We start from the raw sequence: 27,148 nt of genomic DNA on the forward strand, positions 1-27,148 counted from the left end.
ATATACCTTCCTCAAAACGGCCACCATACCTACCTATTATGGCATTTCCATAGCCATTCCGAGATATATTGCCATGCAACTTTCCACTGTTCCGTTTATTATGACACGCTTCATCATTGCCACATTGCTTTGCATGATCATGTAGTTGACATCGTATTTATGTCAAAGCCACGGATCATACATGTCACTCTTGATTCATCGCATATCCCGGTACACCGCCGGAGGCATTCACATAGAGTCATATTTTGTTCTAAGTATTGAGTTGTAATTCTTGAGTTGTAAGTGAATAAAAGTGTCATGGTCATCATTATTAGAGCATTGTCCCATGTGAGGAAAGGATGATGGAGACTATGATTCCCCCACAAGTCAGGGATGAGACTCCGGACGAAAAATAATAAAATAAAAAAAGAGGCCATAAAAAAGAGAATGCCCAAAAAAACAAAAAAAGAGAGAAAAAGAGAGAAGGGGCAATGCTACTATCCTTTTACCACACTTGTGCTTCAAAGTAGCACCATGATCTTCATGATAGAGAGTTTCTTATTTTGTCACTTTCATATACTACTGGGAATCTTTCATTATAGAACTTGGCTTGTATATTCCAATGATGGGCTTCCTCAAAATTCCCTAGGTCTTCGTGAGCAAGCGAGTTGGATGCACACCCACTAAGTTTCTTTTGGAGCTTTCATACACTTATAGCTCTAGTGCATCCGTTTCATGGGAATCCCTACTCACTCACATTGATATCTATTGATGGTCATCTCCATAGCCCGTTGATAAGCCTAGTTGATGTGAGACTATCTTCTCCTTTTTGTCTTCTCCACAAACACCATTCTATTCCACCTATAGTGCTATGTCCATGGCTCACGCTCATGTATTGCATGAAGATTGAAAAAGTTTGAGAACATCAACAGTATGAAACAATTGCTTGGCTTGTCATCGGGGTTGTGCATGATTTAAATATTTTGTGTGATGAAGATTGAGCATAGCCAGACTATATGATTTTGTAGGGATAGCTTTCTTTGGCCATGTTATTTTGAGAAGACATGATTACTTTGTTAGTATGCTGGAAGTATTATTATTTTAATGTCAATATTAAACTTTTGGATCTGAATATTCATGCCACAATAAAGAAAATTACATTGAAAATTATGTTAGGTAGCATTCCACATCAAAAATTATGTTTTTATCATTTACCTACTCGAGGACGAGCAGGAATTAAGCTTGGGGATGCTTGATACGTCTCCAACGTATCTATAATTTTTGATTGTTCCATGCTATTATATTATCCATCTAGGATGTTTTATATGCATTTGTATGCTATTTTATATGATTTTTGGGACTAACCTATTAACCTAGAGCCCAGTGCCAGTTTCCGATTTTCCATGTTTTTGAGTATTGTAGAAAAGGAAAACCAAACGGAGTCCAATTGACCTGAAAATTCACGGAGATAATTTTTGGACCAAAAGAAGCCCACAGAGTACCGGAGTGGACGAGAGGAGTCTCGAGGCCACCATGAGGGTGGGGGCATGCCCTACCCCCTGGCCGCGCCCCCCTATCTCGTGGCCGCCTCAGGGACCCTCCTGACTTGTTCCCGACGCCAAAACCTCTTATATATACCCAAACTTCCAGAACATAACCTAGATCGGGAGTTTCACCGCCGCAACCCTTTGTAGCCACCCAAAACCAATCTAGACCTGTTCCGGCACCCTTCCGGAGGGGGGATCCCTCTCCGGTGGCCATCGTCATCATCCCGGCGCTCTCCATGACAAGGAGGGAGTAGTTCTCCCTCGGGGCTGAGGGTATGTACCAGTAGCTATGTGTTTGATCTCTCTCTCTCTCTCTCTCGTGTTCTTGATTCGGCACGATCTTGATGTATCGCGAGCTTTGCTATTATAGTTGCATCTTATGATGTTTCTCCCCCTCTACTCTCTTGTAATGGATTGAGTTTTCCCTTTGAAGTTATCTTACCGGATTGAGTCTTTAAGGATTTGAGAACACTTAATTTATGTCTTGCATGTGCTTATCTAAGGTGACAATGGGATATTCACGTGATCCACTTGATGTATGTTTTGGTGATCAACTTGCGAGTTCCGTGACCTCGTGAACTTATGCACAGGGGTTGGCACACGTTTTCGTCTTGACTCTCCGGTAGAAACTTTGGGGCACTCTTTGAAGTTCTTTGTGTTGGTTGAATAGATGAATCTGAGATTGTGTGATGCATGTCGTATAATCGTACCCACGAATACTTGAGGTGACATTGGAGTATCTAGGTGACATTGGGGTTTTGGTTGATTTGTGTCTTAAGGTGTTATTCTAGTACGAACTCTAAGATAGATCGAACAGAAAGAATAACTTCGTGTTATTTTACTACGGACTCTTGAATAGATTGATCGGAAAGAATAACTTTGAGGTGGTTTCGTACCCTACAATAATATCTTCGTTTGTTCTCCGCTATTAGTGACTTTGGAGTGACTCTTTGTTGCACGTTGAGGGATAGTTATATGATCCAATTATGCTATTATTGTTGAGAGAACTTGCACTAGTGAAAGTATGAACCCTAGGCCTTGTTTCCAAGCATTGCAATACCGTTTTCGCTCTCTTTTATCATTAGTTACCTTGCTGTTTTTATATTTTCAGATTACAAAAACCTATATCTACCATCCATATTGCACTTGTATCACCATCTCTTCGCCGAACTAGTGCACCTATACAATTTACCATTGTATTGGGTGTGTTGGGGACACAAGAGACTCTTTCCTATTTGGTTGCCGGGTTGTTTGAGAGATACCATCTTCATCCTACGCCTCCCACGGATTGATAAACCTTAGGTCATCCACTTGAGGGAAATTTGCTACTGTCCTACAAACCTCTACACTTGGAGGCCCAACAACATCTACAAGAAGAAGGCTGTGTAGGAGACATCAGAATTCCACATAAAAAATTATGTTTTTATCATTTACCTACTCGAGGACGACCAGGAATTAAGCGTGGGGAAGTTTGATATGTCTCCAGTGTATCCATAATTTTTGATTGATCCATGTTATTATATTATCTGTTTTGGATGTTTTATATGCGTTAATATGCTATTTTATATTATTTTTGGGACTAACCTATTAAGCTAGAGCCCAATGCTAGTTTATGTTTTTTCCTTGTTTTTTTAGCTTCGCGGAAGGAATACCAAACGGAGTCCAAACGGAATAAAACCTTTGCGATGATTTTTCATGGACCAGGAGACACCCAGGATACTTGGTGATCAAGCCAGAAGAGCCACGAGGCGGACACAAGGGTGGAGGACGAGCCCCCTACCTTGCGGGCCCCTTGGTCAACCCCCTGACCTAGTTCTGCCTCCTATATATTCACATATATTCCTAAACCTCCAGAAGCATCTACGAAAACACTTTTCCACCATCGCAATCTTCTATTCTCGTGAGATCCCATCTTGGGGCCTTTTCCGGCATCCTGTCGGAGGGGGTTTCGATCATGGAGGGCATCTACATCAACTCTATTGCCCTTCCGATGAAGCGTGAGTAGTTTACCTCAGACCTACGGGACCATAGCTAGTAGCTAGATGGCTTCTTCTCTCTCTTTGATTCTCAATGCCATGTTCTCCTCGATTATCTTGGAGATCTATCTGATGTAATCTTCTTTTGCGGTGTGTTTGTTAAGATATGATGAATTGTGGATTTATGATCAGCTTATCTATGAATGTTATTTGTATCTTCACTAAATTCTTATATGCATGATTTGATATCTTTGTAATTCTGTTTGAACTATCGGTTTAGTTTGGCCAACTAGATTGGTTTTTCTTGCAATGGGAGAAGTGCTTAGCTTTGGGTTCAATCTTGTGGTGTCCTCACCCAGTGACAGTAGGGGTAGCGAGGCACGTATTATATTGTTGCCATCGAGGATAAAAAGATGGGGTTTACATCATATTGCTTGAGTTTATTCCTCTACATCATATCATCTTACTTAAAGTGTTACTCTGTTCTTCATGAACTTTGTACTCTAGATGCAGGCAGGAGTCGGTCGATGTGTGGAGTAATAGTAGTAGATGCAGGCAAGAGTCGGTCTACTTGACACGGACATGATGTCTCTATTACATAATCATTGCCTTGGATACCGTCATAACTTTGCGCTTTTCTATCAATTGCTCGACAGTAATTTGTTCACCCATCATATTATTTGCCTTCAAGAGAGAAGCCTCTAGTGAAACCTATGGCCCTCGGGTCCATTTTCCATCATACTAGTTTCCGATCTTCTATTTTCCATCATATTAGTTTCTGATCTACTATTTTACAATCTTTACTTTCAGATCTATACAACAAAAAACCCAAAAATATTTTGTATTTTGTTTAGTTTTATTTATCTATCTCTATTAGGTCTCACCTTTGCAAGTGACCGTGAAGGGATTGACAACCCCTTTATCGCGTTGGGTGCAAGTGTTTGATTGTTTGTGTAGGTATTAGGTGATTTGTGCATTCTTCTCTTACTGGATTGATACCTTGGTTCTCAAACTGAGAGAAATACTTATCTCTACTTTGCTGCATCACCCTTTCCTCTTTAAGGGAAAACCAACGCAAGCTCAAGAAGTAGCACACACCACGAGTCCCCAAGACGTGTGCCGGCGCCCCCTCTCCCTCTAGTTCCTCCTCTGCCCTGAATCTGTAGTGCTTGGTGAAGCCCTGCAAAAATAGTTTCACCACCACCGTCACCATGCCGTCGTGCTACCGGAACACATCTACTACTTTGTCCCTCTTGCTGGGTCAAGAAGGCGAGGATGTCATCGAGCTGAACGTGTGCTGAACGTGGAGGTGCCGTACGTTCGGTGCTTGATCGGAATGGATCATGAAGGTGTACGACTACATCAACCGTGTTGATAAACGCTTCCGCTTAGCGATCTACAAGGGTGTGTAGATGCTTTCCCCCTCTCGTAGCTATGCATCTCCATGGATAGATCTTGTGTGTGCGTAGATTTTTTTTTGTTTTTCATGCAATGTTTCCCAACAAAGATTAGAATTAATAACGAGTGGTGTCGATGAAGATGCGGATGTGTTACTGAAGTTTCCTCCCCTTAGGGGGAGGTGCATCTCCGTTGGATCGATCTGGAGGCACAATGCTGATACGTCTCCGCCGTATCTATAATTTTTTATTGTTCCATGCCAATATTCTACAACTTTCATATACTTTTGGCAACTTTTTATACTATTTTTGGGACTAACGTATTGATCCAGTGCCCAATGCCAGTTCCTGTTTGTGGCATGTTTTTTGTTTCGCAGAAAATCCGTATCAAACGGAGTCCAAACGGGATAAAAACTGATGGAGATTTTTTTTGGAATATATGTGATTTTTGGGAAGAAGAATCAACGCGAGACAATGCCCGAGGGGGCCACGAGGCAGGGGGCGTGCCTAGGGGGTCAGGCGTGCCCTGGGCCCTCGTGGCCACCCCGTAAGGCGGTTGGTGCCCTTATTTCGCCACAAGAAAGCTAATATCCGGATAAAAATCGTATCCAAAATTCAGCATAATCGGAGTTACGGATCTCCGGGAATTTAAGAAACGGTGAAAGGGCAGAATAAGGGAACGCAAAAACAGAGAGAGACAGATCCAATCTCGGAGGGGCTCTCGCCCCTCCGCCGCCATGGAGGCCATGGACTAGAGGAGAAACCCTTCTCCCATCTAGGGAGAAGGTCAAGGGATAAGAATAAGAAGGGGGGCTCTCTCCCCCTCTCTCCCGGTGGCACCGGAACGCCGCCGAGGCCATCATCATCGCCACAATCTACACCAACAACTTCACCGCCCTCATCACCAACTCCCCCCCCCCTCTATGCCGTGGTGTAACCCCTCTTTTACCTGCTGTAATCTCTACTTAAACATGGTGCTCAACGCTATATATTATTTCCCAATGATGTATGGCTATCCTATGATATTTGAGTAGATCCGTTTTGTCCTATGGGTTAATTGATGATCGTGATTGGTTTGAGTTGCATGTTTTATTATTGGTGCTTTCCTATGGTGCTCTCCGTGTCGCGCAAGCGTGAGGGATCCCCGCTGTAGGGTTTGCAATATGTTCATGATTTTCTTATGGTGGGTGGCGTGAGTGACAGAAGCACAGACTCGAGTAAGTAGGTTGTTTGCGTACGGGAGTAAAGAGGACTTGATGCCTTATAGTGCTATGGTTGGGTTTACCTTAATGATCTTTAGTAGTTGCGGATGCTTGCTAGAGTTCCAATCATAAGTGCATATGATCCAAGAAGAGAAAGTATGTTAGCTTATGCCTCTCCCTGAAATAAAATTGCAGTAATGATTACCGGTCTAGTTATCGATTGCCTAGGGACAAATAACTTTCTCGTAAAAAAAAGCTCTCTACTAAAACTAACTTAGTTGTGTCTTCATCTAAACAGCCCCTACTTTTTATTTACGCGCTCTTTATTATCTTGCAAACCTATCCAATAACAACTACAAAGTACTTCTAGTTTAATACTTGTTCTAGCTAAAGCGAACGTTAAGCGTGCGTAGATTTGTATCGATGGTCGATAGAACTTGAGGGAATATTTGTTCTACCTTTAGCTCCTGGTTGGGTTCGACACTCTTACTTATCGAAAGAGGCTACAATTGATCCCCTATACTTGTGGGTTATCAAATGCTCCCCAAGAAGTCACTAGGGCCACTGTATTATCCTCACACCCTCGCACAATTGTAGGATCGGGAGAAGATACGTCTAGAGGGGGATGAATAGACATAGCCAACCAAAGGTGTAGTTTTCAGTTTTCTTGAGACTTAGGCAGATTTTGGCACAAGTTAAGATAACACCAATATTTTCTATACATGCATATCCAAGGATAGAGCAGCGGAAAATAGTAAATCATGCAATTGTACAGAAAGTAAGGGGTGGAGTTGGAAGATCAAACACAATGAAGACACGATGATTTTCAGCATGGTTTCAATAGGTGGCTGTCGGTGTCAAAACCGGCGGATCTCGGGTAGGGGGTCCCGAACTGTGCTTCTGAGGTTGATGGTAACAAGAGACAGGGGGCACAAAGTTTTACCTAAGTTCGGTCCCTCTTGATGGAGGTAATACCATACGTCCTGCTTGATTAATATTGATGAGTATGGGGGTTACGAGAGTTGATCTACCACGAGATCGTAATGGCTAAAATCCTAGAAGTATAGCCTATATGATTATGATTGTGATTGCCTCTACGGACTAAACCCTCCGGTTTATATAGACACCGGAGGGGACTAGGGTTGTACAAAGTTGGTTGCGGAGAAAGGAATCTTCATATCCGAACGCCAAGCTTGCCATCCACGCCAAGGAGAATCTCATCCAGACACGGGAGAGAGAATCTTTAGTCTGGTATCTTCCCGGCCCAACAGTCCAGCCCATGTCCAACAGGTCGGACGCCCGAGGGCCCCTTAGTCCAGGACTCCCTCAGTAGCCCCTGAACCAGAATTCAATGACGAGGTGTCCGGCACGCAGACTGTCTTCGGCATTGCAAGGCGGGTTCCTCCTCCGAATACTTCAAAACATCTTTCAAACACAATGAACGCGTCCAACTCTGCAAAACAAGAACCACACACAACCGCAGAGAGTATAATATTCCACGTGTTCAATCCGCTGACAACTTTTTGTAGCGTGACACCACATCACCACCCGGTCATTATTTTGAACCGTTTTCCGGCCTGCCGCTTCATATTTCGAGATGCGGTTTTATTGGCACGTCTTGTCAAAGCCATGATCGTGTCCCCTTATTACGGGATTCTCATCAATACGGGCGTGGGTAATCCAACCGTGCCACCTGCATGGCCATTGGGAAACAGGAGAGTTTTAAGGATAGTGGGGAGGCGCTTGATATTCGCTGCCTTTATAAAGGGATAAGGACTCACCCCCTTTCACCGACGCCTTCTCTCTCTCTCTCTCTCTCTCTCTCTCTCTCTCTCTGACCATAAGTTCTCGAGCTCCAGCGCCCAAGCTCCTATCCTTTCCGCCTCCAAACAGCACTCCAGTCATGTCTAGATCTGGAGCGCAAGGCAAGTGGATGGTGTCCTCTGTCAAGGAGAAAGACATCACACAGCTCCGGGAGGCCGGATATTTGGCCAAGGAAGTCGCCCATCGGCTTCCGACTGAGGGACAGATTGTCCCTACCCTGGAGCCCCACGAGAGGGTAGTCTTCATCCCCCACTTTGTCTGTGGGCTGGGGTTTCCACTCCACCCATTCATCCGTGGACTTATGTTCTATTATGGGGTGGATTTCCATGATCTGGCCCCCAACTCCTTCCTCTACATCTCGGCATTTATTGTCGTGTGCGAGGCCTTCCTCCGCATCTCACCCAACTTTGGATTGTGGCTGAAGATCTTCAATGTGAAGCTGAAGGTGGTAGACGGCCAACACACCGAGTGCAGAGGCGCCATGGTGAGCAAGATGCCCAATGTTGTGTAGCCCAAAGGCACTTTCGTGGATACTATCAAAGGGTGGCAAAAATAGTGGTTCTATGTCACACAGACCCGCGACACCACCTGGGCCGAAGCCCCCGAGTTCAGGTCTGAGGCCCCAATGCGGCTCACCTCCTGGCTAGAGAGGGCCTAGACTGGGCCTCGTCGAACAAGCTGGCAGTGCTGCAAACGCGCATAAAGAGCATGGTCGACAAGAACATCAAGCTTGTCAATGTGATCCAGGTGATGCTCTTTCACCGGATCCTTCCATGCCAAAGCCGAACCTGTGATCCGGCACCAGACCCTACAACACTTCTTCGGCGTTACCCATGATGGTATTTGGAAGGTGCTCTTCAAGGCCGACAAAACATGGCCGAAGGAGACCGAAGACCGTGGGTACAACCTGACCCACCCCGCCAGTCCGGTAAGTTTTCTCATGTTTTCAAGGTGTATCCTTTACTCACATATTCAAGGGGCATGTCTAAGCTTCCCCGTTACTATTATTATTATTAGAGATCGACGAAGACGGCGGAGCTGATAAAGAGTCCAGCTCCGCTGCGCGAAGACCCTGCAATTCCTCTTCTGACGAAGATGATGGTTCCGGCGCCCTACCATGCGCCGGAGAAGAAGGCCAAGAAGAAGGCCAAAGGGGCCAGAGGAGGCCTCCGTCACAAGGGCACTTCGGACATGACGTCCGAAGACGTCGAGACCCAGTCCTCACCCGCCTCCGACGACGAGGAGGAGGAAGAAGAAGAAAGCAACTCCCCCTCCCCGCGAGGGGAAGGAATAAAAGGGCGGCCTCCACATGCCTGGATGCCGAAGCGTCCAAGAGGGGGAAAACCTCCCTTGCAGACGACACCGCGTCGGACACCGACAGCAGCTCGGAGTGGCACCCCAGGGAGAAGCCCCTGGCCGGATCGTAAGTATTCAAAGGCTCTGACGCACTTATATGCCCGACTCTCTTATTTCGTAATTCTAAAGTGTTGAATCACGTGCTGCAGTCTGGCCCACGACAGCTCCCAGTGATCCTCATCGAGAGGTTCACTGGATCCAAAGGCTATGGACAGCGATTCGCTGCTGACAGCCACCTCTCCCAAAGCTACGGACGACGCTGGGGCGGTGTCCCGAAGGACCTTTATGAGCCAGGGAGAGGCGCAGTGGGTCATTAGGATTGCGCCGGAGGGCGAAACCTCAGCAGCCGGACACCTGGGGGAGCAAATCCCCTTGGAGACTAGCGATGGGGGCCATATCCATTGCGGCCCCCAGTCGAATATTGTTCCGGAGGCCCATAGGGCTCCGGAATCAAGCAGGCAACCTCCTTCGAAAGAAGGAGGTGCACCTATCCCACTGGTGACGTATGTCCATCCAGAGGCACCGGATACTCTAATGGAAGCGTTGAGAGGCGCTTCTATCATGGAAGAACACCGCACCCTCATGGGTATAGTGATTGAAAGGGTTCAGTCTGTTAAGAGCGGACTGACCGAAGCATGTACCCAACTTCTGACAGGCTTTGAGGTAAGCGACGTAATTATGGAAAAAGAAAGTCCCAGTATAGACGGTAGCCCCTAAGACTCTGTCCGGTGTTTGCAAAAAAACCCGAACAGAGGATCGAATAGTTTTTCACAGGAGACTAACCATATATGTCTATTTGAATAAGCAAGCGTCGCTACTAGCCGCGACCTCTCATGCTGCTGAAGTCTCCGGACTGAAGCAGAGGCTGGGGCGGGCCGAGGAGGAGCTCGGCCAAGTAAGGAAACAGCTGGAGGAGAAGCAAGGTATGTAATGACCTGCAATATATCAGAAAGGATTGATGGTTTATATTGACTATAATGTCATGGTAATTGTAGGAGCGGCAACCGAGGTGGAAACCCTCAAGAAGGCGCTGGCCGAGGCCGAGGAGAGAGCGGCGAAGGAACAAGCTGCTTGTGAGAAACACGAGGCCAGGGTTGGCGAGGTCTAGTAGGAGCTCCATGATGCTGTGCAGAAATGCGAGTCCTTGGAGCACCACGTTGCGGATCAAGATTCTGAACTTGCCAAGGCCCGCCAAAGTGCACAAGATGCCCGGGCCGAAGCCCAAGGCACCCTCAAGGAGATCCAAGAGGCCAGAAAAATCACAGCTGGTAAGGCCTTTATTATGCAGAGCAAGTATGTGAAGAAAAGGTTCCTCTTAATGACCCGGATTTGGAGTTCTCCAGGGGCGTTTGCGGATCTGGCGCAGTGTTGTCGACGCTGCGGCGTTCTTCCGAGCCGAAGAGGGGAGCTCGATGGAGAAGCTGTTCTGGTCACAATACCTTGTGCCAGAACATCTGGTGCCCTTTAGCGATCAGCTAAAACAGCTAGTCGAACTGCATAGGGTGGCCGAACTAGCCATGAAGGATTTGATAATCCGGCTATGGCCTGCCGAAGTCATACCCAGCAGCTACTTCGGGCTCATGAAGCGGCTGTTCAATGCCTGCCCCCGTCTGGACGTCATCAAGCGGTCAGTCTGCATCGTGGGTGCACGGATGGCATTCGCCCATGTCAAGATACAGTGGGCGAAGATGGACGCCGTCAAACTCGCGACCAAGGGACCGCCCGCTGGCAAGGAGCACCGCACGCCGGAGTGCTATTTTGATGATGTCCTCAAGGGATCCCGCATTGTAGAGGGCCAGTGCTCAAAAGACATTATCTTTGAATGAGTACCTTCATGTTATCCTGCCCTGTATGACGAAAACAAGACTGATGTGTAATATAATGCTTGTTGTTTATTATTTAAAATTTTACCTCATGTGCGACCGTTTTATTAAGTCTGATTGTTGGCCAGTCGTCGGCTTCAGCCCCCACGTAGATAGTACGGGATGTTTGGGATGAATCTAAAACACTCTTTATCCAAAAGTTTGGTCCTTGAAGGAGGTGTTTAGCAAAACGAACCAGGCAATCGGACTATGTGGCTTTATCACCCTCACTTAGCCATAGGAGTTTGACAATAGAATTTTAGGTGCAGCCCCTAGTATTTGTGATTCCGAACTAGGGTGTTGCAAACACCTGATCGGGTAAAGACCGATTCATCGCATAATGCGGAAAAAATCGCAAAAGATTTCTAACCTCCGAATAGCTGACCGACTCATGCCGCATCATGACAGTCAGTTTTCGGCTTTCTCTACTGAGGTGCTCATCCGGATAAACCAGGAGACAATTGCAGTAGTTCCCCCTTTACTACGCTAGCCGATAGAGTGGAACGTAAGGTAGTAAGCACAGGAGCCGGGCAACCCAACAATTGACCAAAGACATGATTCGGAGCCAATGCATATAATGCTGAATTTCGGGGTGCCGAACTGTACTATAAAAGTGTTCGGACTTTGTTGCCATAGAATGGAGCGCAGTAAAGCTCCTGGCAATTTAAGGCATACCAAATTGTACGAGTGCAATTGATAAGATTATCAAGAAAAAATGAAGTAGCAAGCTAGTGCCGCAAAAGTTGGGCCGCAAACTGTTTCCATTATAGCTTGATTAATACGTCAAAGCGTATTGTGTACAAATAGTGTGATAAGCAATAGTGGCTATTTAACGTTCCAAGACCAAGGAGGAGCTGCGTACGGGTCCTTGGTATATCCGTTCTTCGAAAGGACCGATCATGAGGCCGTCGAGAGGGGCCTACGGAAAAGAAACCTGAAAAGGATAAAAAGAAAAGTAAAAGTATGAGTGTCCAAGGAAGCTCGAGACATATTGTGGACCACGGTCTGGTTGTGCCTCCGTCGCTGCCCATGGTATTTTTAGTGTGAAGTTATGTACGTGCGGTACGTATGCCGCCACTTGGTCGGGACTGAGACGGAGGTCGAATTGCTAATCGAGCTCCTAACGGGCTGGACTGTCCTGCCACAAAGTAGTCTGGACTCGTTTGACAGTGTCCGGGAGTATGGCAGCCGAATCAAGGTTCTGCTTGTGAAGGCCGCTCTATACCTCTGCCGCCAGGGCAGCGGTGTGCTCCTCGGTACGGAGGGAGCGCTCCGTGTTTCCATTGACTGTTATGACACCGCGTGGTCCGGGCATCTTGAGCTTGAGATAAGCATAGTGCGGCACCGCATTGAATCGGGAAAACGCGGTTCGTCCGAGCAGTGCGTGATAGCCACTGCGAAAGGGGATGATATCGAAGATTAGCTCTTCGCTTCGAAAGTTGTCCAGAGATCCGAAGACGACCTCCAATGTGATTGAGCCCGAGCAGCGGGCTTCTACACCTGGTATAACTCCTTTAAAGGTAGTTTTGGTGGGCATGATCCTTGATGGGTCGATGCCCATTTTGCACACTATATCCTGATAAAGCAGGTTGAGGCTACTGCCACCGTCCATGAGGACTCATGTGAGGCGGAATCCATCAATTATTGGGTCGAGGACCAATGCGGCTGAAACGCCATGACGGATACTAGTCGGATGGTCCCTGCGATCAAAGGTGATCGGGCATGACGACCATGGGTTAAATTTTGGGGTGACTGACTCTATCGCATAGACATCCCTGAGCGCGCACTTGCGCTCCCTCTTGGGGATATGGGTAGCGTATATCATGATCACCGTTTTAACTTGAGGGGGAAACTTCTTCTATCGCCCTGTGTTCGGTGGACGGGGATCCTCATCGTCATTCTCGCTTTGCGACCCCTTCTATTTGTCTTCGGCTTTTAACTTGCCGGCTTGTTTGAAAACCCAACAACTCCGGTGAGTATGGTTGGCTGGTTTATCGGGGGTGCCATGGATTTGACATGGACGATTGAGTATGCGGTCCAGGCTGGAAGGGCCCTGATTATTTCTTTTATAGGGCTTCTTCCGCTGACCGGACTTGGAGCCACTGAATTCGGTGTTGACCATCGTGTCTTCGGTATTGTCACCATTGTTTCGATGCTTGTGCCTGTTGCGTCAGGGCTTGCCATTGCTATTTCTGGCTTCTGAAGTGCCAGGTTCGCTTGCATTGTTATTGCTACGGGCTAGCCAACTATCTTCGCCCACGCAAAAGCAGGTCATAAGCACCATGAGGGCTGCCATGGACTTTGGCTTTTCTTGGCTGAGGTGTCGGGCAAGCCATTCATCTCGGATGCTATGTTTAAAGGCCGCTAGGGCTTCGACATCCGGACAATCGATGATCTGGTTCTTTTTGGTTAAGAACCTAGTCCAAAATTTCTTGGCTGACTCTCCGGGCTATTGAATTATGTGACTTAAGTCGTCGGCATCCGGAGGTCGAACATATGTACCTTGGAAGTTGTCAAGGAAGGCTTCTTCCAAGTCCTCCCAGCTGCCAATGGAGTTTTCAGGCAGGCTGTTCAGCCAGTGACGGGCTGGCCCCTTGAGTTTTAGGGGGAAGTATTTGATGGCATGAAGATCATCGTTGTGGGCCATATGAATATGGAGAATAAAGTCTTCGATCCATACCGTGGGATCTATGGTTCCATCATATGATTCGATATTCATGGGTTTGAACCCTTCTTGGAATTCATGTTCCATTACTTCATCAGTGAAGGAGAGGGGGTGTGCGGCGCCTCTATATCCGGCTAGATCGTGACGTAGTTTGGATGGAGTCCATCTGCGATTTTCGGCTCGGACGTAATTGTGCTTGCCATGTTCAGCTTGATAGCCGTTGTCGCGCGTTGGGGCACACCCCCGCGATCCGTAGATCGATCTGGACGGACCTGCTTTATACTCCAGGTCCTGCCACAGGTCATACGTGTATCCCTGAGCAGTTTTGTCTCTGCCTTTACAGCGAGGTATGACGGGCCGGTGTTCGGCTTCAGTTGTCGTTTTGTCCCGGCCGCGTGGTGGTCGAACAGACGCATTACGCACTGATGGTACGGGCTCAGGTGCCTCGTCATCAAATTGAGGTAGCTGTTTACGCTTCGGGTAACTTTTGGTTGGGCGCTCGAGGCCATATTCTTCTCCTGCCAGGACATCAGTCCATCTATCGTTGAGCAGATCTTGATCAGCTTGAAGCTGCTGCTGCTTCCTGTTCAGGCTCCTTGTAGTGGCTATTAGCCATTGCTTAAAGTGTTCCTGCTCGAGAGGTTCCTCAGGCACGATAAAGTCTTCGTCGCCGAGGCTCACCTCATCCTCGGAGGGTGGAAGATAATTATTATCCTCCGAGTCTTTGTTTGCAGCCTGTTCATCAGGGCTAACTCGCCCATCCTCTCGACCGTCTTGTTCGGAGTATTGCTCGACGGGATTTTCTTGGTCTTCGGCATCATCCGGTGTCACATCCCTAGCTTCTGGCATTGCACTAGGCTAGCTTCATGTGTGCATCTTGTTTAAATTTTGCCTAAACTTGAAATGGGGATGTTCAAACCCTAGCACCAAATGAAATCCAACTAGGATCACAATGAAATATTCTCAATGATCCCAAAATGCCTTTGGAAATGTTCATCATTTCTGATAAAGGTAAAAACCTCTGCCAAAAATGATAAACATATTTCTAGGTCATTTTTGGATTTTTGAATTAACTCATATTGTACTTGAATTGGGGCATTTAAATCCTATAAATATTTTAAATGCTCTAATAATTCTGAAACTAGTTGAGGGCTGTTGGGAATAATTTCAACAGTGACCACAAATATATTCAGGATTTTTGGAAATGCTCTGGCATTTTTAATAAAGACCAAAACAATTGCAAAAATTAGAAAACAGAAACAAATAATAAAAGAGAGAGAGAGAGGGTTTTTACCTGGCACTCACCTGGGCCTCACCTGTTGTGGCCCAGCCCACCACCTGGCGCTGCCAGTCGTCGTCCAGCTCCCGCTAGTCGGACACCGCGCGCATGGTCGCCGCGCGCCGGCACGCGCCGAGCCACCTCCTGCTTCTGCCGACGCTGGAGGCTAGCTGGACGCGCCATGCAACCGCCCCAACCCCTCTGGCCTATCCACTCCTTCTCCCCCCTCCTCTGCTCTCTCCTTGCAGCGCACTCGAGCACAACCACAGCCGCCGCTCGCCGTAGCCATGGCCACCGGCCACCCCACGCCTCGCCGATGCGCCTAGAAGCTCTACCACCTCGTCCTCCACCCCCTCACCGAGCCACGCCCCACCGGAAGCCCTACAGCGTCGTCCCCGACCTCGTCTTCAACCTCTGACCACCGGCGAACTTACCAGGGATTCGCGAGCTCCAGCCCCTCCCCGGCCTCGCCGTTGCCTCTACTGGAATCGCCGTGAGCCCCTGCCCTTTTCCCCTCTCTCCCTGTGCTCGTCCGTGCCTTCTAACCACCGTAGCCATCGGAGCCGACAGCTCCTCGCCGCAGGCCATGTTGCCACCGCGACCACGGCCGTGCAAGCACGCGTCCGAGCCCATCGCTGCACTCGCTGCACTTCCGCGGGTCGATCACGACCATCCACGGCTCCGGACATGCCCCGCAACACGCAAACCGCCATTGGCAGAACTCCGGCCGCCGCCGCGAGCTCCCTTCCGATGAGCTCAGTCCACCCCAGCTGCTCCTGCTTGCCCCGTTTGATTCGCGCGATCGCCAGCTCCCCGTAGAGCCTCTCCGCCGCTCATTTGGTCGCCGGAGGAGCTTTTTAGACGCCCTCCACCGTCTCTGGTGTCGCCGGCGATGACACGCGGGTCAACTTCGGCGAGTTTGACCCAGCTGACCAGGGGTTTGACCTCCCCTGGCTCACTGACATGTGGGCCCCAGGCCACTAACTAAACTAGGATTAGTATTAGTTTAACACTAACTAAATTTAGTTAGTTAACTAACCACTGACCAGTGGGTCCCACTAGTCAAGGTTGACCTGGACCGCGCCCGTTGACCGCTGACATCACAATGACGTGATGCTGGTGCAATAACTCTTTTCTGGATTTATTCTTTTACAGGAAGTTCCAAAAAATTGCCTAAACTTCTAAAAATCATAGAAAATCACCTGTAACTCCAAATGAAATAAATTATATATGAAAAATTATCAGAAAAATCCAATCTATCCATTTACGCTACTTTCATGCATGTTCAACCAACTTATACCCCCTGTATAAGTGAAAACATGATAATGGCATTTTAAATACCCCTTATGGAGTTTGCATATGAACCCTTGGTTCATATGGACTTCATTTAAATTGTTGCAAGATGCATTAGCACAAATCATAGCATATTGCCATGTCATGATCATGCATAATATTGTCGCATTTGCATTGATTGTGTTCTTCTCTATTGCCGGTGCTTGTCCCCTCTTGGTAGGCGTATTCCGACGATGAGTTCGATGACACCGATGAAGAGCTATATTATCTTCAGAAGTGCCAGGCAAGCAAAAACCCCTTGTTCATTCCGATACAATCCCACTCTCTCGCTCCTGCTCTCTTTTACTGCATTAGGACAACAATGATTCAACTGTTACTTGTTGCGGTAGTTGAACCCCTTATCCTCTGCATGACCTGTCATTGCCACAGTAAATAGATGAAACCCACTAGCATGGGTAGGAGTTGTTTGAGCCCTAATGTGCCTACTCATTCATGCTTGTTTGTCATGCCTGCTACTACTTAGAGTTGAGTCAGGTCTGATTCATCGGGGGTGAATTGGAACAGTGATGAACATGTCCTACTGTGTGTGAGCTAAGTGTGTGAACACGATTTGGTAATGGTAGCGGTGAGAGGCCATGTAGGAGTACATGGTGGGTTGTCTTCCACGCAAAGGAGAGTCCCACCCGGACACGGTACGAAGTCTTCAATCTTGTATCTTCATAGTCCAACAGTACGGCCAAAGTATATAGTCCGGCTGCCCGAGGACCGCCTAATCCAGGACTCCTTCTATAGCCCCTGAACCAGACTTCAATGACGATGAGTCCGGCGCGCAGATTGTCTTCGGCATTGCAAGGCGGGTTCCTCCTCCGAATACTCCATAGAAGATTTTGAACACAAGGATCGTGTCCGGCTCTGCAAAAAAAATTCCACATACCACCGTAGAGAGTATAATATTCCACAAATCTAATCTGCTGACAATCATAACGTGACATCCTGCCGTGGTCTGGTCATTACGAACCGTTTTTCCCAGCCTGCCACTGCACGTGTTGCAAGGCGTTTTATTGGCATGTCTTGTCGAAGCAGAGATCGTGTTCCCCTTATTACGGGATTCTCATCAATACGGGTGTGGGTAACCCAATCGTGCTTTTTAGTATGACTCCTCAATTTTAGGCAAGTTCCAAATGGCCACGCGGAGGACGCTTGATATTCACCCTCTTTATAAAGGGGCCAAGGCATGTCCTTTTCTTCTCGTGCTTAATCCTTCCCCTCCCCCAGCTCGAGTTCCAACACCCAAGGCTCAGGCTAAGCGCTTCGGACCTTCAACCATGTCCGGATCCAACCTTCAAGGTCGGTGGATGGCCTCCTCTATCACAGAGGAGGACATCAAGAAGCTAAGGGAAGCCAGGTATCTGACCGACGAAATCTCGCACAGGCTGCCTGCTCAAAGGCAGGTCATCCCCACTCCCGAACCCAACGAGAGTGTAGTATTTATTTCCCACTTCCTCCGAGGGCTAGGCTTTGGTCTTGACCCCTTTGTTAGAGGGCTTATGTTCTATTACGGGCTCGATTTTCACGATCTAGCTCCAGATTCTATCCTTCACATCTCGGCGTTTATCGTCGTGTGTGAGGCCTTCCTCCGCATCACCCCACACTTCGGCTTATGGCTCAAGACCTTTAATGTGAAGCCGAAGATGATCGATGGGCGACACGCAGAATGCGGAGGCGCCTTAATAAGCAAAGGTTCCGATGCTCAATGGCCAAAGGGTTCCTTCCCGGAGACATCCAATTAATGGCAGCGGGAGTGGTTTTACATCACAGCTCCCTGAAGTACTAAGTGGGTAGCTGCCCCCGTCTTTCGTTCAGGCCCCCCCGCCACAACTGGCGTCATGGGTCAACAAGGGGCTGGACTGGGGGCCAGTTAATGACGTGGCAACATTGCAAAGTCGCATCCAAGATCTCCTCAAGAGAGATGTCAGTCTTGTCAAGGTAATGCAAGTTATGCTAATTCGTCAGGTCCTGCCATGCCAACGTCGATCTCTCCGTATGTGGGAGTTCAACCCGGAAGGACCATGAACTATTCAACAATTCTTCAGCATGATGCTCAAAGAGATGTATAGATTGTTCTTCAGATCATGAATAAAGTGTCCGGACACCACCGAGGATGTGGGTCTTGACCGCAACCATCCAGATACCCACGTAAGTAATTCTGCGGCCGAACATGCTGTCTTTTTATTTGTCACAACATCATTCTGAAAAAATCGCTCTTGGCCAGGACTGGATAAGAAAGGCGAAGATGATCAGGTGTTCGGCCCCCCTTCCCGAAGGCTCGCCGGATCCTGTACTAGCCAGGATGCTTGAGCATGCACCTTATCAAGTGCTATCAGGAGAAGATAAAGGGGGGAATAAAGAAGCCAAAGGCGGGCTTCACGCATTACTTATCCAAACCAGGGGGATTAGTGTCTCCACGAAGTAGGATAATCGGGAAGGAGAATCCAGAATCCCCTCTCCCCAAGGAAGGAAAAGGACCGTCTCTAAAGACATGGAACCGAAGGATTCCAAACGAGGGAAGAAACCTTTGCCCGGGGGCCCTGCCCCGGAGGGCATCCTTACCGCACAGTGCCCGCTAGGGGGGCAGCCCTCCATCGAGATGTAAGTGAACAAGAGTACTTTTGGTAAATATATCCTGCTTTATCTCCGAGGACAATAACCAGGACATATATCTTGCAGTCCGGTTCGTAGCCCTTTTCGATAGAGTTCATCTTCAGGGGATCTTCTTCTGGAGATGATGGAGAGCGAAACGCCTCCCCCTGTCTCCCCGCCTCCTGGGTAGGATGACCCGGAGGTGTCATCACGAAGGATTTATCTTGATCCACCAAGTCCAGAAGGTAACCCTTCGGCCAGCCAAAGTCCGGGGTATTCGGCTCCTAAGGAGAGCAACAGAAAGAATCCGGGACTGTCTGGTGCACAACCGGACGCACTGATGGGTCTTGTGGATCAAGCGGCTATCTCAGAGGGGCATCGTACTTTAATGGGTATGGTAATTGAGAGGATTTCATCCGCCAAAAGTGGGTTGCATGAAGCTTTTACGAGCCTGCTAAGAGGCTTTGAGGTACGCAAAGTAATATATAGTTTTTTTACAGTACCGCACACGCTAGGTGTGCTCTATACAGATAGTAGCCCCTGAGTCTCTGGTTGCTTCCCAGAGGCGGCAAACAGAGGATCATAGTCCCAGGTAATGATCGCACTGCTTTCATGTGCAGGCGGCTGATGGTCCGGTGGCTGGCCGGACTGCTGAGTTTGTCGGACTGAGGCGGCAACTTGACGTGGTAGATGCCGACATTGCGCTTGTGAACAAGCGGCTTGGCGAGGCACAGGGTATGTATTTTCGGGTGGTCAACAAATATTAAGAGGAGCACGATGCTAGTATCTAAAATATGTTGTGATTGCAGATGGAGATGCCGCCATGGAGACCCTTCGGGCAGAACTTGCCCGAGCCAAGGAACAAGCTAGGAGAAGTGATGCGGCCGCCCTAAAGGCGGTCAAAGAGTTTAGAGCCAAACAGGCTGCTCATCGCCAGATCGAAGATAAAATAGCCAAGATGGCTGTTGAGCTGAAAGATGCCGCCGGCCAAAATGAGCTTCTTGAAAAGGAAAGCAGAGCGAAAGCAGCTGACCTGAAAAAAGACATGGAAGCAGCCAAGGAAACCTGTTCTGAAATCAGAGCGGCGAAGGAGGAGCTCCGTCAAGCCGGAGATATCACGGCCGGGAAACCCTTTTTGTTGCGGACGAAGTTCGGAGACCCGAAGTATGCCCCTCTGGATCAATTATGGAGTGTTGCAGACGTACTCGGACTTAGCAATGAGTGATACTGATGCGACTGAGTTTTTCAAAGATCGGGAAGATCATGAAGTGGAAAGATTGTTCTGGTCGCAATTCAGTACTCCAACACGTCCGCTACTATTAAATGAACAAATGGCGGAGTGGGCCGAGCTCCATAGGTTGGCCGGGCTTGCCATGAGATCTGTCGTGGATCATCTTTGGCTGGAGGGGCCAAGGCCGAATAGTTATTTTGGTTTAGTGCAACGATTCCTTGCTGATGTGCCGCATATCGATGCTCTAAAGAGGTCGGTGTGCATAGAGGGTGCGCGGATGGCTCTGGCCCGTGCTAAGACATACTGGGCAGAGATGGAGGCCACCACTATTGCGACCCGAGGTCCGGCCGTAGGCTAGGTCCCGGCTGAGCACTATTTCGAAGAAGTCCTAGAAGGCGCTCGTTTAATAGAGGCTCAGTGCTCGAAGAGTATCATGTTTGTCGTGGTTTTGTCACGGCAGATGTCCTCGTGAAAGGACTTAGTCGTGGAGCCATCGCTACGGGTTAGCTTAAAGGGGTTAAGGCGGACAAGGGACGCAAGAGTTTTTACTGGTTCGGCCCCTTTTGATGAAGGTAAAAGCCTAATCCAGTTCTGATGGAATTGCTAGGGTTTCGGTGACCAGGGAGCGAATCCGCTTTGCCTGGCTCTCAAGTTGTTGTGTGTTGTCCCTAAACCGCCGCCGGGTCGTCCCTTTATATACATAGGTTGACGCCCGTCGGTTCACAGAATCCCGAGGCCGGATCATAACGTGTCCGGCTCGGTCTCTATTCCCTCTAACTTATGATACAAGTTACATATTTGTGCCAGTTTATGTCTACAGGCCTTAACCCGCCTTAGGGCCTTGGGACTTCATGAAGCACCATCATCCTTTGTCTTCCTGGCTTCAAATAGTAATCATCATATAGTTAACCCGGCCACTCTTGGCCGGTTTATGTCCAGTAGTAATATCCCCAACATTAGGCCCCAGATTGATTTGAACTTGTTCATGTCAATCTTCAACACTTAGAAGAATTCCTCCCTTTGCACCTTGACATAGATCTTGTAAACCGCCGTGACATCATCCTCCAGATTTGTAGTAAACCACGATGACGTCATCTGTTCATTTAAAGCCGAAGATGCCATTTCATTTGTGAGCATCCAACAATCGAAACGACAACCACATTATATATCCATTATTTGGGCTCCTCGATTCCCGCGCATGTCGCTTATCCCTTTACCCTTTATAAATAGAGGCGTAGAGTCCCATTCTTTTCTTTACGTTGCCTCTTCATCCCTTCTTCTTCCTCGCGACGTCTCCGCACCCGAGTACCGCCGCCATCGTCAAGCCTCACCTCTACCTCACCGTCGGCCGCGACATCAACCTATTCGTACTAGAGTACCGCAGTGCACCTTCGCTGCTTCCACGGCCGCAGTAAGTCCTTCCCTCCTTCCTCTCTAGATCCATTTTTAGGGTTCCTCCAAGTTCATGGCGTTCCTCTCTCGTTCTTCGCCAGTCCCTAGATAGTAGACCTTAGGCTTGATACGCTCCATGTGATAGCTCTAGTGCTCTCCTTCTTGGTTGTTTAAATCAAGCCTTTGTGCGCATAAAAACTTTGATCTGTACTTTAGTGAACTGCTCCAGGACCAACCGTTTTTAGGTCTAAATCTTTTTCTTTTCCTGACTTGTAGTAGATCCAAAACACGAACGTGATTCTGTGAAACCTGTTTTTTCTTCACTTAGCCCTTTTTGCTTCTTCAGATTTGTACCTTATTTGCCTGCACAGGCGGTTTATCTCTATAGAAAATAATCTGTCATATACCATTAGTCCCCTTGTAAACCGCTCATTGCTTTACCACTTATAAACACTCTGTCATAGGCGGTTTATAACTTCCTCCGGTTTATCAATTTTATATGCTTGAATTCCTTTTTCCTCAACCCGTTGTACCGTACGCATTATCATTAATGAATCATAAACCGACATTATTTCTTTCCATCTCTTCACTAGCCATGGCCAAACAGTTCTATTCCTGTAACTGGGTCCCTTCCCGGATTACAGAGCAATTGAACAGAATGGTCAAAATTGGTACCTTACCAAGGAAAAATGAAATCCGGTGGCGAGCTCCTGGACCTGAAAATCCTCCTACCCCCAAAGAGGGTGAAGTGGTGGTGTTTGTTGATCATATAGGCCGTGGTTTTAAACTGCCTGGATCCAAGTTTTTCAGAGATGTACTTGCCAGCTTTCAAATCCACCCACAGGATATTGGACCCAACTCTGTATCCAATATCTGCAACTTTCAGGTTTTTTGTGAAGCGTATCTACAAGAAGAACCAATTGTCGAGCTGTTCCGGGATTTCTTCCACTTAAACCACCACACTGAATTCGTAGACGGGCCCAATACTGAACTTGGTGGCGTCTCTATTCAGAAAAGGAAGGACATTGATTTTCCTCACACCAAACTTCACAGTCACCGAAAGGAGTGGAATCAAACCTAGTTCTATTGCAAGGACACCTCTCCTGAAGATGAGAACCCTCTGTCAGGTTACCGTGCTCACCGGCTCGCCAATACTCATCCGCTTCTGCAATGGCTAAGTGCTAAGGAACGGGCCTCGTATGCACCACAACTTGCCAAACTTAGATCTTTCATGGCCAATGGTTTAACAGGTGTGGACTTCGTCCGTTGCTGGATATCCTGGAGTATCTTGCCATTAAGTCGCTGCTCCGGTTTAATGTGCGAGTATACTGGTGATGTAAAAGACTCCCAATGTCGTATTGATACTCAGCTAATAGATGAAGAAGTCATTGAGTCTGTTAAGAAAATGCTGAATGAACCAGAAGCCGTCTATAGCAAAACCGGGTTAAGTCCCTTTTACACACAGAACAAACCGCCCGCTGTAAGTATTGTCTTTGCTTCCCCTTTACACCTAATATTTTTGGACTGTGCAACTTTGAATACCCTATGCCCGTTCTTAAACAGGGTGATGATCCGTTCTAGAAAAAGAAACCTCGGGAGAAAGCGGTGAAGCCTTCTCGACCTAAAACGAAAGCTGTCAAGAAAACCACAAAAAGGAAGGCACCTGAACCCATCGGTTTAGAGCTTGATGACGACCCTGATGAACTGGAAGCAGAGGTAGAACTTGATTCACTTGGTTCACTTTTCATGCACCTCATTAACAATGATATTTATCAGGAGGACGCTGAGGGTAGCCAAGCTAACAATGTAGAGGTAACTATCCTTTCCTCTGGTTGAGACCCTCTGCCAACACAAAAAATCTGTCAAGCAGTCCGGAAAGTAAGATTTTCTCGCCCTCTTGCTCACTTGGATCCAAAATTTCTTTTGAAGAAGGAGCAGCACGAGGCTGGCCGCACAACCCGGCACAGCGGCCAAACGGTCACTTCGAACGGTTTACCGAACACCCCGGTTTGAAAACGCCAACCTGAGGTCTCACCCACTTCTGACACTTCTTATCCCAAGGCAGACTATTTCCGACAACCTCTTAATCTGTCTGATTCGAATTATCAGGTGACACCTCCTTCATCATCTGGTGAATCAATGGCCACACAACTCCCTCCTCTTAAGACCGTTGCTGGGTAAGTATTTCAATTCAATCCTTTGATGTTTCATACTTTATATGTTATGGTAACCTTTGCATCTGTTCTTTTTAGAGACAAAGCCAGACCCAGTAAGAAGACGCGGGTGAATAATCCGTCTGAAGACCATGTGGTGATTAAACCGAAGCTGACTGCAGAACCGAATGGTCCAAATACCGAGGCCACATTTGATGAACCGCCTCCTCAAGATCATAATGTTGATGAACAAGCAGAAGTTGACACCGCTATGCAAGGTGATAAACCGGCAAGTCCAATCCGGACTGATGACAGACCTCCTAGTCCAGTGAAGGCTACTGACATTCCACCAACTCCAGAAAAGGCTGTTGGTGACAAGGAAGATGAGGTTATCATTAATGGTGTTGGCCACACCTCTCCTGGCTATCCTGTTATATTGGCAAAACATAGTGCCAAAGAAGAACGTGCTGCCATGGAGAAAGGCAAGTGGAGCACCGATTTATCAAGTTATGCCCACTTGAACATGCATGAACTCCACTCTGGATTTCTCAACCGTCTATACTCAAACCGTGATTATGAAGCCGGTTTGGTGAATCTGATGAAGGAACGCTATGAGGTAATGACATAACTTTTCCTTTCTTGAGTGCAACTGCAAACACCAACTCTAGTAGCCCCCAAGGGCCGGTTTATGATGGTAATCATAAATCGGGACTTTGCAATATCTTAACCCTTGCATACTTATCCCCCATATGCCAGTTGATCTTTTCAAATAAACTGGTACCTTATCATTGTATTCCTGTATTTTTTCACCTGTGTAGTCCCCAAGGGCCGGTTTATCTTTCCAAGGTGAACCGGGAATTTAACCAATGCTTCGATTTGAACAAATGTACATTAGCCCCAAATGCCAAAGATAATGCTTGCATTGTACTTGGGACTTGTAAAAATTTCTGATAACATAGCAAATAGGCATTAGCCCTCAAGTACAAAGAGCATAACTTGTTGTGTGATTGGTACTTCAAATATATACATCCCACTGATGATATGTCATTCCTTTATAGGCTGAGCTGAACAAAAGGGACTCCCAAACCGCTGACCTTCAAGAAAACATGAAATCTCAGCAAGCGGAGGCTTCCAAAGCCAAGGAGGAACTGACTAAGGCCTTAGCAGCCATGGAGAAGCTGAAGGAAAATTTTAAGAAGGAACATGCAGATTGGGATGCCGAGAAGGCCGCTTTGGCAAAGAAAACCGAAGACACAGAAGCAGCCCTTAAACCAGTGGTTGAGGAACTGACCGATTTAAAGCGGCAGATAAACGCTATGACTTCTGCTGTGTTTGGTAAGTGCCCTTATCTAGTATGTTTCAAGTCCCCTTTACCTTATCAGTTACCGGTTTACTGATGCTCGCAATGTCACAGGGACCCGCATTACCCGTCTGGGCTCCGATATGCGGATGAAGCTGAAGGCAACCTACACCTTGATAGAACAGTTGTATTCTGGATCCCAATGGGCTATCAGCACTGCTGCTTACAACAGGCCTCCTCCCACATTGATAAAAGAAACCATCGAGAAGCTGTCCATGTTGCCTACCCGGTTGGAGGAACTTAAAAAATCAGCTGCAAGGTCAGGCGCACTGACTGCGCTAATCTGGGCCAAGGCATGGATTCCAGATCTTGAACCGGCAGATATTGGCCAAGGCCACCCCAGCGTGAAGGAAGATGGAACAGAATTCAACAATGATGATCTCCGAAGGCTAACAAGGGAGATGCGTCCTATAGCAAGAAAATTGGCGAATGAAACAGATCTGTCTCATTATCAGCCAGTTTACGATGTTGATCAGAAAAGATATCCTGCGCCGATACATGATGTAGAGAATCTTGTTCCTCAATCCGTAAGCACACTTATGCCCCTGACCTAGATCCTTCCCCCCTTATAAGTGAAGAAGCCGTATTCCAAGCGTTAACCGGAATTGATTGGACAACAATTGATTTCCAGCCATTGGGCAGAGAGGAGGAGGATGCACCAACTCAAGATGACCCTCAATATTCAAGCCGTCCGGATGAAGAATCCTAATCCGGAAGTCGGTTTAACCATTTGCCAAACTTGTTGAAACAATTATTCTGTGTGGGCCCTAGAGCGCCTTGTAATAGGCTAGCTCAAAACACTTGTCTGTTATGCCATCGAGCATACTTGTTTTGCTTGATATTGATAGCTCGCCATGCTCTTGGGATCTATTATATGCATAATCCAAAGTGGCTTATTTAACTTGTTCCTGCATACAAGAAATTTGAAAGTGTCCTAGCGGTTTACCGTTGGATGGGTCATGATGCCCAAACACACACACACACACACACACACACACATATATATATATATATATATATATATATATATAACATGGGTGTCGAACCAAGCCTGTAACATCTAGATATAAAATAGATGATACCTGTGATATATCTCATTGGCTTACCAACTGTTGTTATAACAAGGGTGATAACACCAATATGGAGTATTGATGACTCCTTTTATCCTTGCCGGTTTATATCAAAACCGTACCGGGTTATGATAAACACTGGTTTATCCATATAATACTGATGACTTGTAGTCAAAACCAGACCAAAGCAATAAACGCCGGATTATAGCTAATCATGTACTGACAATTTAGCATTGTAAGACATGCCAGGTTGTAATAAATGTCGGTTTATTAGGAAATATGAATGAATCTTATCAAAAGAGAAGAAACTTTGCAAAAATACAAGAAGAATATGCAAGGCTTTTCATGGGCTGCTAGTCCCTAAATCGAGGCTTTTCATGGGCTGCCAGGCCGCTGAGTTAAACCATTTTTCAAAGTCTTTTAAGATGGACCTCAATCTTTAACCAATCATCGTTTTAACTTTGACAAGTTCTGGGTCTATGAGATTAACTTGTCAAACGTTCGACGGGTCATACCAGGTTTACTTGGACGGAGTGGCTTACTTAAAGAGGCAGGATAACCCGGGGTTTTAGGTGAATACACCTGGCTTCCAAGCCTGGCTTGATAGCCTATTACAAGGGTACAAGCTCATTGTTCTTTGAGAAGCAAGGAGCCCCCAAGTAATATTTGAGCTGTGCTCAGTGGGTACCTATGTTTGAGTTGTGCTTGTTCCAACAGACTCTCTTTGGTTCCACATAATTTCCTTTTTTTGGTTCTAAGCCTATCACGAGGTGTAGCTATGGTGTAAATACAACCAAGCCCCCTAGTGATTTTCCTTTTTGGCCTTAAGCCAATCAAGAGGCGTAGCTATGGTTCGAATACGACCAAGCCCCCTAGTGATTTCCTTTATATCTGTGTGGCTTTATAAGCCGGGTTAGTAGAA

The sequence above is a fragment of the Triticum aestivum genome, chromosome 1A (assembly GCF_018294505.1).
Source record: "Triticum aestivum cultivar Chinese Spring chromosome 1A, IWGSC CS RefSeq v2.1, whole genome shotgun sequence".
Lineage (NCBI taxonomy): Eukaryota > Viridiplantae > Streptophyta > Magnoliopsida > Poales > Poaceae > Triticum > Triticum aestivum.